Source organism: Micromys minutus (genome assembly GCF_963924665.1).
Source record: "Micromys minutus genome assembly, chromosome: X".
Classification (NCBI taxonomy): Eukaryota; Metazoa; Chordata; class Mammalia; order Rodentia; family Muridae; genus Micromys; species Micromys minutus.
In genome coordinates, this window is record NC_137970.1 from 16,017,976 (window position 1) to 16,030,018 (window position 12,043).

The 12,043-nt window shown below is 39.1% G+C and overlaps 1 pseudogene across 1 annotated transcript; it reads left to right on the plus strand.

The window, feature by feature from the left end:
* Positions 1 to 8,118: 8,118 nt before the first annotated feature.
* Positions 8,119 to 9,278, plus strand: LOC308415868 (bifunctional phosphoribosylaminoimidazole carboxylase/phosphoribosylaminoimidazole succinocarboxamide synthetase-like; annotated as a pseudogene). Its single transcript has one exon. The product of its transcript is annotated as a bifunctional phosphoribosylaminoimidazole carboxylase/phosphoribosylaminoimidazole succinocarboxamide synthetase-like (transcript).
* The last annotated feature ends 2,765 nt before the right edge of the window (positions 9,279 to 12,043 follow it).

Below are 12,043 nucleotides of genomic sequence, written 5' to 3' on the forward strand. Positions count from 1 at the left end.
TCAATTTAAGCAGCAGTAATATACTCCCTACCTGGGCCCGTAACCTCTCTAGACATGGGCTGTTAGTCAGGCCTACTATTGCAGGCATGGGTTGTCTCCGTCCTCAGGAAATAGGTCTCATATCCAATCAAGTACAGTTGATTACTCCCATCATAGGTGAGCATTTGGGTAAGCCAAGATTATCAGCAGGTTACATTCCTCTGGCTGTCAAATGAGAAGACAAAGCTTTAGATAGACCTGAAAGAAAGGGGTTGGATAACAAACTTTGATCTGAAGCAGCTCCTGTTCTCCTCTTAAGTTCCAGGAGTAATCTCTAAAGATTGCAATGTTAGCACTGTATGAGCTGAATTTGCTGCTAGTGGTTTTCAATAAAAAAGTGGATTCGTTTCTAATTTTGTTTCTATTTTTTTTAGTATTATACATAGGTGTGTCTTAGTTCAGGCTTCTAATGGAAATGGCAGTACATTGTGTGACTTTGACAAACTGTTTTTTTTTTTTTCATCTTAAAAAAGTAAAAGGCTTCAGATTCAGATGCTGTAGATGTAGTGTCTTGGGAGGGTTTGTTCTTGCTTTACTTACAACCTTTAGAATGTTTCCTCACTCTGGCCTCTGCCTACACTTGATAAGCTGTGTTTTCCTGTCTTATTTTAAGGGCAGAGATTACATTATGGGGGCAAGGCATTACCTTTAAAAGCTCTGCTGTACCCGATTATCTACCACAGGATTCTAAATGCTATTCTCTTGGGGGATGAGAATTAGTAGACAGTTGGTGATAAAAATGTATAATAAAATTATTATAATTTCAAAGATTCCTGGGGGATCATCTCAGTTACGGAAAGGGAGAAGTCAGGTTAGTGAGCAGTCTGTTTATTTTCTGCTTCTGATTAACATATTAGAATTTAAACCCTTTAAGCATTAGAAGCAGAATGAGTCTCAGCAGCTAATGATACTAGCTATGACTCTTGTCTATTGGAGCCCTCTGATAAAAGGGAAACAGCACCAAATGAAATGCAATCTCCAGAATGACATTTACTTTGGGAGTTATAAAAAGCAATTTTTCATTTGCTAATGCACTCTCAGGTCTACCCCTTAGAGGCTAATGATTCTCCAGCTTGAAATGAGTATTTTTGAATAGGTCAAATGAGTCCTAGAAGTGACAAGAGGCTTTTAGAAATCTCTACTTGACACTTGGATATGTGATATGTCTGGTTGGTTCTACAACACTTTTGGCTTTGTTACTGAGGAAGACCTAATGGTTTATTTAGGAATTCTTAATTCACAAACACTAATTAGCTGGACCTCACTTTAAGTTGATATTGCCTACTACAGGTTTATTTCAGAACTATGCAAAACTGAAAGGAGACATAGGCTCAACCAACAAAGTCCTTACTCCAACTTCATTAAATATTTAGAGCATCCCCCTGTGAGGTTCGGAGCTGTAAAAACAAAACCATCCTTGGTACTGGCTAGACCTTTTACATGGCTTGCAGATGTCCAAAAGAAAACAATGTATAGTGATGCCACATACACATTCTGTTTCTATGAGGTGTGGATCATACTATGTTGCTCATGCTGACTTCAAACTCCTGGGCTTAAGTGATCCTTCTGCCTCAGCTTCCTATATTGCTGAGATTGCAGGCACTTGCTGCTACACTAGCTCCTAAGTGAAGCCACAATTCCTAATCCAGAAATGAACTGTAGTTCTTTTTTGTTTTGCTTTGACTTATGTGATATCTGTACATACTAGTGAAGCACTCTGTGATGTTTGACTCATGTGTACATTGGCTAGAGATTAACTCAAGAACATTTTCCAGTCATCACCTTAAACTTTTATCATTGCTTACTCAAATTCTTCCCTTCTATTTTGTTAATAACAATCACCTGCCATGTCATAAAGTACCAACTCTGACTTCTTCAGCCCAACACTAAATCCCCAAACAGTGCTTGGATTATTTGATAATCACATGCAGAGAGATCAGATCGGAGGCCTATCTCACATCAGTGACAGGTATCAGTCCAAAATAAATTAAAGCTTTAAATTTAAGACCCACAGCAAATTTATTTTCAATGCACCATTCCTAGTTAAGCCTACAGGAAGTGTGAGCCAGCCCCTAACTCCTGACAGATGATTGAACTTTTGACAGGGGTGCCTCCTCCTTTTGATTATTATGTTCACTTTCTTGATTAAGTTCACCTTTCAACAGATAACTTGGCTTCATTTCTCTCACCTTTCTCCTGGTGTGCAACTTTTAATTCCAGTTTAGTTAATGCAGGTGACCATGGAAAGAGACTGAGCTTTACTAAGATGCTAACTTGGATAAATGGTCAGGGGAAAGAAGAACTGGGAGATTAGCCAATTTAGTTTTCTTTTATGGACAATCATAGAGTATATCTTAATTATGAATTCCCCTCTGTATTAGTCAGGGTTCTCTAGAAGTTATGAAATGAATCCTCTCTCTCTCTCTCTCTCTCTCTCTCTCTCTCTCTCTCTCTCTCTCTCTCTCTCTTTCTCTCTCTCTCTCTGTGTGTGTGTGTGTGTATAATTTATTGCAATGATACAGCCCAGCTAATCCAACAATGTTCCATCTATGAATGGAACATCAAAAATCTAGTAATTCCTCAGTCCACCCATGAGGTTGGTTTCTCAGGTGGTCTTCTGTATAAGCTGGAATCCTGAAGAAGTAGGCTTCAATGCCAATGAAAGAATAGATGTGTTAGCAAGGCGAGAGCAAGCAGGCAAAGAACAAAACCTTCCTTCTTATATGTCCTTATATAGACTTTCAGCAGAAGGCATGGCCCATATTAAAGGCATGTCTTCCTTGCCTCAATATCTGGATTAAATGCATTTGTCTTTCCTCTTTAAGATCCATATCAAAGGTGAGTGGTTCTACATCGATTGCCGGGCCTAGAAGTGGATCTACACACTTTAAACCAAATAGAAAATCTCTTCAGAGTAGTGTGCTCCATGTCTGGACAGTAGTTCATTCCAGAATAACCATCACACCCTCCTTCTACTCCTCCCAGTTCCTCCCCAGCCCCTCTTCCATCTGGATCCACTCTTTCAGTCTCTTGTTACAGAAGAACCAGGCTTCTAAGGGATAAAGATAGCCTATAATGTGATATGATATGATTAGGCAAAAGAAAAACAAACAGAAGGAAAAGAACCCAAGGAAAGTCATAAGAAAGGCATAGACACAGAGACACACTCATTCTCACACTTAGAAATCCATAAAAACATAACACCTGAAGCCATAATATATATGCAAAGGATATATAGGGTTAAAAATAATAGATTAATATTTTTTAAAAACCTGAGACACATTGTAAAGCAAGAAACATCCAAAACTGCTATTAAGTTTATTTTGTGTTGGCTTTCTACTGCTGGTCATGTGGCACACCCTAAAGAATTAGATACCGGACAGTGAGAGTTCACTGTACACAAGAAAGTTTCATTTGTGGTGTTTTATCAGTTGACGATTGCATCTGTGTTAGTTCTGGGGACATGTGTACACTTCTCCATTCATCTCTAGGGCCTGATTTTGTGTAGACCCATGTCAGTCCTTTCCATGCTGCCTCAGTCTCTCTGAGTTACTATGAGCTTTGATCTTGTTGATTTGGAGGGTCTCGTTCTCCAGGTGTCCTCCATCCTGACTGGCTCTTACATGCTTTCTATAATCAGGGTTCCCTGAGCTCCGAGAGAAGGGATTTGCTGGAGACATCCCATTCAGAGTTGAGTGTTTCCAAGATCTATCATATTCTGCATAATGTCTGCTTCTGGATTTGTATATTTGTTCCCATCTGCTGCTGGAGAAAGCTTCTCTGATGATGGATGGAAAGGCACTGATCTATGAGTATGGCAGAATGTCATTAGGAGTCATTATATCACCATGGGGTGTTTTTGTTTTACTTTTTTAGACCAGTTCTATTTGGTTTCACCCTAGGTCCTTGGAATATCTAGTCTTAGGGTCTTGGAAACCCAAGCAATGTTGGAATGTGTGTCATCTCATTGAGTAGGCCTTAAGTTAAAGCAGATATTAATTAGTTAGTTGTGCCACCATTGCCCTAGCATCTCTTGCATGAAAGACACCATGTTAGATCAAAGGGTTTGTGGCTGCATTAGGGTTTACATTTCTCATTCGTTAGTGTTCCAAAGACCTTAGCCAGCAGGGATGAGGACTCTACTTAGGCACCAGCATTAAGTTCTCTACATCCAGTGAGTTGCATGGTTTTTGTTTTTGTTTTGTTTTCTTTGTTTTGTTTTTTAAATTTTAGGGCCTTGCCATCAGTTCCTAGTGAGCAACTTAACAGTCTTGACAACAACCTCTGTTGTTTAGGGGTTCCCATGGGACCTTTTTGCCAACAACTCTTGATACTCACTTGGCTTATTGCTCTAGCTAGGACTTCAAGTGCTTGCTGCCTAGGTTTGAAAAGAGTGGACAACCTTGTCTTGTTTCTGATTTTAGTGAAATTGTTTTGAATTTTTCTCCATTTAAGTGGCTATAAACTGCCTTTTTAATGTTGAGGTATATCTTTTCTATTCCTAAACTCTCCAGGACTTTTAACATAAAGAGGCAATGGATTTTGTCAAAGAAATTATCTGCATCTAATGAGATGATCATGTGGTTTTTGTCTTTCGGATTGTTTATATGGTGGATTACGTGTTTTCTTGGTATACACATTGAACCATCCCCACATGTCTGAGATAAAACCTACTTGATTATGTTGAATCATCTTTTTGATATGTTCTTGGATTTTGTTTGCAAGAGTTTTATTGAAAAGCAGTTCATGTATGTTCGTAAGGGAAAATAGTCTGTAATTCTTCAGTGGGTCTTAATGTAGTTTGAGTACTAGGGTAACTACGGCCTTGTTAAAGAAATTGGGCAAGTAATGTTTCTTCTGTTTCTATTGTGTGGACTAAATTTGTATATTAGTGTTAACTCTTCTTGATTAATAGATAGATAGATAGATAGATAGATAGATAGATAGATAGATAGATAGATAGATAATTTGATAAATAGAATTTCGCGCTAAAGCCATCTGGTTCTGGCCCTTTTCCCCCTCAGGTGCTCTTAATTACTGCACTATTGTACTAACGATTATATGTCTGTCCACATTGCTTATCTGATCTTGATTTCAGTTTGGTAAATGGCATTTATCTACTTCATTATCCATTTCTTTAGATTTATCAGTGTGATGGAAAACAGGTTTTTAACATATATCCTGGGAACCATCTGGATTCCCTCAATTTCTGTATGTTCCTCTTTTCACCTCCAGTTTTGTTCATTTGGATATGATCTCTCCACCCTTTAGTTAATTTACAGAAGAGCTTATCAATGCTACTGATTTCCTCAAAGCAAAACAAAACAAAAACAAAAAATACTTTGTTTCATCGATTCTTTGTACATTTTTTGTTTCTATTTTATTGATTTCAGCCCTGAATTTGATTATTTTTGTCATATACTCCTTTGGAATATTACTTCTTCTTTTTTCGTTCTAGAGCTTTCATGTGTGCTCTTACATTGCTACTATGAGCAAGGCTACTATAAGCATAGCACTACGAGGACTCTGAACTTGCCTTTTAGAACTACCCCCTCCTTGTGTCCCATAAGGTTGGGTGTGTTGTGCATTCATTCTCGTTCATTTCTAGAAAGCCTTTCATTTCTTTCTTGATTTCTGCCTTGACCCATTTTCCATTCCGTAGAGATTTGTTCAGTTTCCTTGAGTTTGTAAGCTTTCTGTTGTTGGGATCCAGCTCTAACTCTTGGTGGTCTGCTAGGATGCATGAAGTTATTTCAGTCTTCTAGTATCTCATGAGACTTACTTTGTGTCTGAGTTTGAGGTCAGTTTTGCAAAGGTTCATGAAGTACCGAGAAGAAGCTATGTTCTTTTGTGTTTGGTTGAAATGTTCTGTAAATATATATAGATATTAGGTCATTTGGCTTATATCATTTGTTAAGTCTAACATTTCCACTTAGTTTTTGTCTGGATTGGTGAGAGTGCAGTCTTGTCATCTCCTGATATCAGGTCAATATGTGATTTAATCTGGAGTAGTGTTTCTATTACAAACTTGGATGCCCTTGCATCTGGGCATGTTAATAATCACAACATTTTATTAGATTATTTAGCAATATTACCAAAAAAAAAAAACCTCCCTGATGCAGTTTTCCTTTGATGAGAGTGTAGTGCCCTTCCCTATCTCTTCTGGAAGAGAGTAAGACATGGTAATCTGCTTAGTTGGGGGACTGGGATAAAGCATTGAGTAACAGGAAGGAGGCTTGGAGAGGAAGGTCTGTGGCATCCACCAGAGATGAGGGAAGGGTTGCCTTGGCAGGCCACTTGCTACAGAGCTAGGGGTGAAACTGTGGGACTGGAATTGGCGGAGGAGGGAGAAAAAGCTCTACAGTTAGCCTACCTACTTACCTGGCTGGGCTCAAAAACACTTTTAATAAACATTTGATACCCTGAGACTTTTTTTTTTTTTCATGAGTAATTCCTAAATGTTTATTTGTGACTATATTAAACATTATTTTTTCCTGTGAAAAGGATTTCTCCTACATACAACTCATTTGGCATAGAACACCCTACTGAGAATAAAATGATAGCTTGGAGCAGGGCAAGTGTAAGGTTATAAGTACTGAATGGAGCACACGGCCTTTTGGAAAATGAAGAAAATTCCAGATGCAGGTGCACAACAGTGGGGAAGGGAGAACTATTAGTGGTCTTTGTTTTTCAAAACTCTTCCTGGGAGCTTTGTTCTGTTTTTGAAAGCAAAATCACTGTGGGGCCTTTGCAAATGTCAGCAAGTGCTTTGAACTCAAACTTCACAGCCTACTTACTGACCACACCTGATGGTGTGCTGACATTGAAAACAGCACGGGCAGTCCCGCCCCGTTCATTTCCCATGTTAAATGCTTCCAGATGCCGTCTGTGCTTGTGGGGATGTTGTATGGATGTCAAGTGCAAGCAAACCTCTCTGCAACAGCCTGATCTATCCAGTTTCTGAAACCAAGAGTCATGTATATATATATATATATATATATATATATATATATATTGGACTCAATTAGGAACCTTTGTACAGGAGTCTGATGATAGAGGCCATGTTAGAGACTCTGCCAAGCTGTACCGTCTAGCCAGTGTCCTATTTTAACTGCCTAGTAATTCTCAACATTTTGCGCATAAAGGCAGCATGTCATACATATTTTAGAACTGCATGTCATCATTACACTGCTCCAGTCCCAAGAAGACTCCACAAGTTATAAACTGACATTGTACTGTGTCTGAAATGGTTAATCTGAAATCAATCCAGTAATATAAGTAGATAGTCACGTGGCTTTCCAAGACAGGCCTTTGTACTCAATGGAATTTTTTTTTTTCAGAGCTGAGGACCGAACCCAGGGCCTCGCGCTTGCTAGGCAAGCGCTCTACCACTGAGCTAAATCCCCAACCCCTTCAATGGAATTTTAAAAAGCAGCAGAATCTAGAAACACTAGGTCTAATAACAAGGATTAGTGCAATAGATTCTTATTAACCTGCCACACCCAAGTAAACTCTTCCTTCTATAAGGTACCCTGGTCATGGTATTTCATCACAACATAAAATTAATTGAGAGAGTTAAATGTATAGAAAAAGTATGAAGGTATTACAGAATCCCCCTATACACTGTACTTATTTTCTCTCATATTAACATCTGACACTTATTAAAGTTAATCCATAATGACACATTGCCATTTATTTAAGTGTGTATTTTATACATATTTTCGGGGATTGATTATGTATCCTTTGGCTTCTTTTACCTGTGATGGGTACTTAGATTTCCATGCTTATTGCTGATGATTTTGACAGTTATGAAGCACACTAGTTATATTAATATAACTTATCATATTGAAGCACCTGATGTTGTTCACTTGTTTGAAATTTGTTAAGTTTTTCCACTGTGACAGTACCTTTTTCACCACTACTCTTTTCTTTAGGAGGAATGCTGTGGTTTCCCGAGGGAATAGTATCTACAGAAATTAAGTTCTCATCCATGTGAAACGTACCTATTATCTCCCATGTATATTGAATCATTTATTCCCCCCGCCCTGCTCGGTCTGCTCCTCTAGTTCACCTAGAATAATGGTGGCAGCAGCAGGAAATGCAGCTAAAAAGAACCACCCGGAAGGCAAAGCCGCAATCTCCAATAAGAGCACCAGCTGCATCTTTCAGTTGTTACCAGAAGCTGGTAGAAAAGCTGCTTTCACCAGGAAGTTTGGGGAGACATTGCTTTCACTGGACCCCAATGTGAAGTGATTCCAATTGAACAAGTGTGCAGAAGAATAGCAACTGGATCTTTTCTCAAAAGGAACCCTGGTGTAAAGGCGGGGTATATGTTTTATCCACCCAAAGTGGAGATGTTCCTCAAGGATGATGCCAATAACGATCCACGATGATCTGAGGAGCAACTCATCGCTGCAAAGTTTTGTTTTGCTGGACTTGTTACAGGGCAGACTGAAGTGGACATCCTGAGTCATGCCACACAAGCTATTTTTGAAATTCTGGAGACATTCTGACTGCCCCAGGACTGTGCGCTGGTTGAAATGAAGATTGGTTTTGGCATTGAAGTGACAACTAAAGAGGTTGTTCTTGCCGATATTATAGATAAGAATTCCTGGAGACTATGGCCCTTGGGAGACCATAAAGACAGTCTTACCGTGGTCTCAAAGAAGCGACTTTGGAAAGAATCCAGATGTTAAAGAAAAACTTTGAGTGGGTTGAAGACCGAGTTCAGTTGCTTCTCAAGTCAGATGGTCCATGCAGGGAATTAGTGCTGATGGGTTCAACCTCTGACTGTGGTCACTGTGAAAAGACTTAAGAAGGCTTGTGGAAGTTTTGGGATTCCATGTGAACTCAGAGTAGCATCCGCACACAAAGGACCAGGTGACACTTTGAGGATGAAAGCAGAACCTGAAGAGGGTGGTACACCTACTGTATTTGTCGCAGTGGCAGGCAGAAGCCATGGACTAGGCCCAGTGATGTCTGGCAATACTGCATATCCGGTTATCGGCTGTCCCCCAATCACAGCAGACTGGGGTGCTCAGGATGTGTGGTCATCCCTTCGACTGCCCAGCGGTCTTGGCTGTTCTGCTGTAGTTTCTCCAGAAGGGTCAGCTCAGTTTGCTGCTCAGATATTTGGGTTAAACAACCATTTGGTGTGGGCCAAACTTCTAGCAAGCATATTGAACCCGTGGATATCCTTAAAGCAGGCTGATCAGAAAATCAGAGAATGCAATTTGTAATAAAATGATTTAATTTTTAAGAGAAAAGTTACAAATTTCTAGTTTGGATTTAAAGAAGAAGTCAAGCACAGAGATTTCACATCAGAGAAAACAATTCTGTTTACTAATGAGCAAATGGTCCTCAACGTTTATGAGTTGGTACATTGTCAGTGGGCATTATTAATATTTTCTAGCTCTACATAGTGATTTGTTCCTGTAACCTTAGCACTCCAGAGGCTGAGGCAGCAGGATCACTAAATTGGAGGCCAGCCTGGACTGTGTATTTGAGAGCTTGTACTTGCTGGGGAGGGAATCTTTACAGTTAGTAAATATCAGTAAAAATTCATATATATTTTAGGCCCACAAATTGTTTTTTCATCTTTTACAGTCTCTCTTTCTTTGTTAATCAATATTTCCCATTTCTAGGAAAACATTCTTTTCATTCTAATATCCGTCATTTTCAAATTTATTTGAAGTTGCTGTATCAGATAGACATATGGGCATTTATAATGTTTATTCATTTTACAGTGATACCTCATAGTTTTCGCTAGAGAGTGAGCACTTTGACATTCTTAAACAACTAATCTGGAAGTCCAATCCTCCAGGCTCACTGAATAAGTACATAGTTTTTCTTAGTTCCTAGAGAATTTTATACAATATGTGTTGATAATATTCACCCCCCCACTGCTTCTACCCAGAGCTATCTTTTCTTCCCCATGCAATTAACTTTCTCACTCAAGTCCATTTTGATATATATATATGTATATATATATATATATATATATATATATATATATATACATATATATATATATATATATATATATATATGTGTATGTATGTATCACGCACGCACGCGCGCACACACACACACACAAACACACATACACACACACACACACACACACACACACATTCTTGGATGTATGGCCATCCACTGGATGATTCAAGTTTATAATCTATATTGTGTGTGACCATTTGTGTTACCGCTTCATTAATCAGTTGCAGAATAACTGATTACTCCAGCTCAGTGATCAGTTCTAGAAACGGCAATGCCAAAATATAGTGCTGGTGTGACAGTTTGGATGAGAGTGTTCCTCGTAGGCTCAAATGCTTCATCACTTGGCCCTCAGCTACTTTTGAGAGTTTAAAGATGAGCACCATTTCCTGTTTGCTCTCTCTGCCTCGGGCTTGTGGTTCCACGTGGCGTGTAATCTCTCAGCGAGCTACTCCAGTCGGTATGACTGCTGCCTGCTGCCTGCTGCCAGCAGCTTAGTTGTAGGGTTTGCATTGTAGGTGTGTCAGCAGGGTTCAGGTACCCCACAGCCACTAATTGTCTCCATTTTGACCAGTTGTGGATCTCTTTAATAGTTTCTCTTTGTTGCAATAGAAGCTTCTCTGATGAGGGGTAAGAGCTATTCTTATATATGAGTATGAACACAAGCATTCAGACAATAGACTATATTGGTTTCAGGAGGCTAGCAATAGCAGGTTCTCCTCTCTGGTCTGTGGGACAACCATGAGTGATTAACTAGAGTCCTTCGTGACTCTCTTGCCGGGTTTGTAGCTGGGTTGCTCCTCTCCCTCAGCAGGTTGTGTAGTGCCTTCTAATATTGTAAGAGCTAAGCCTCATGGAAGACTTCCAGATCAATTCCAGCCTGACTCTAGAGTCCCATGTTGAAAGTATGTGGTGTCTTTATCAATGAGCGTATCCTCAAGTTCTGCCAGGCAAAAAGAACAACAGCCATACTGTATGTTGTTTTCGGAGTCTCTCAGACACCTTGGCCAATAACTTGAAAGGAGGTTTCCGACATCTGGCTATTGGGTTTTTGTTACTTTATGTCTCTTTATGGAACATTATCACCCCAAAGTGGCATTTATAACTTCATTTAAAATATCTGGGGGCTGGAGAGATGGCTCAGGGGTGAAGAGCACTGACTGCTCTTCCGGAGGTCCTGAGTTCAATTCCCAGCAACCACATGGTGGCTCACAACCATCTGTAATGGGATCTGATGCCCTCTTCTAGTGTATCTGAAGACAGTGACAGTGTACTTATATATAATAAATAAATAAATCTTAAAATACATATCTATGAATACATATATAGATATGCATGTAATTTTAGGTAAATATAAAAACAATGTGATACCACATTTACAGTTTTAAAAACTTATTCTAATTATTTGTTATAAGTAACTTATTTCTTTGGAACTAGAGTTATAGACAATTATGAGCTGCCATGTGTGTGCTAGAAACTGAACCAGGTCTTATGTGTGAGCAGCAAGTGACCTTAACCTCTGAGCTGTCTCTTTAGCCTATATAATATATCTGTACACTATTCAATTTGCTATTTAGAAAGTATAATCCAAGATTGTTTAACTATATTATAAATAATTTAGAGGATTTTAAAGTATTACCTGAACATAAATTAGAAAAAGAATTTCTTCCTCAGATTTTTTTTGGTGGATTTTCTCATAAAAGATAAAACAGCCTTTGTTCTCCATTGTCCCAGGAGATGTGCATTTGAAGACATGAATTTGAAGGTATAACCCCATTGCTAAAAATGTGTGCACCTGTGCGTGTGTTTTTGTGTGTGTTGATTTACCTGCACATTGAAGTTCATGCCAGGAGTCTTCAACAAGTTTACCAATCTGTTGTTTTGAGACAGGGCCTGTTTAAATATTCCTAGCTGGCCTGGAAGTCAGTATGTAGATCCGGCTGGCTTGGAGCTCACAGAGATACACCTGCCTCTGTCTTCTGAGTCCTGGGATTGTATCACCAGGCCT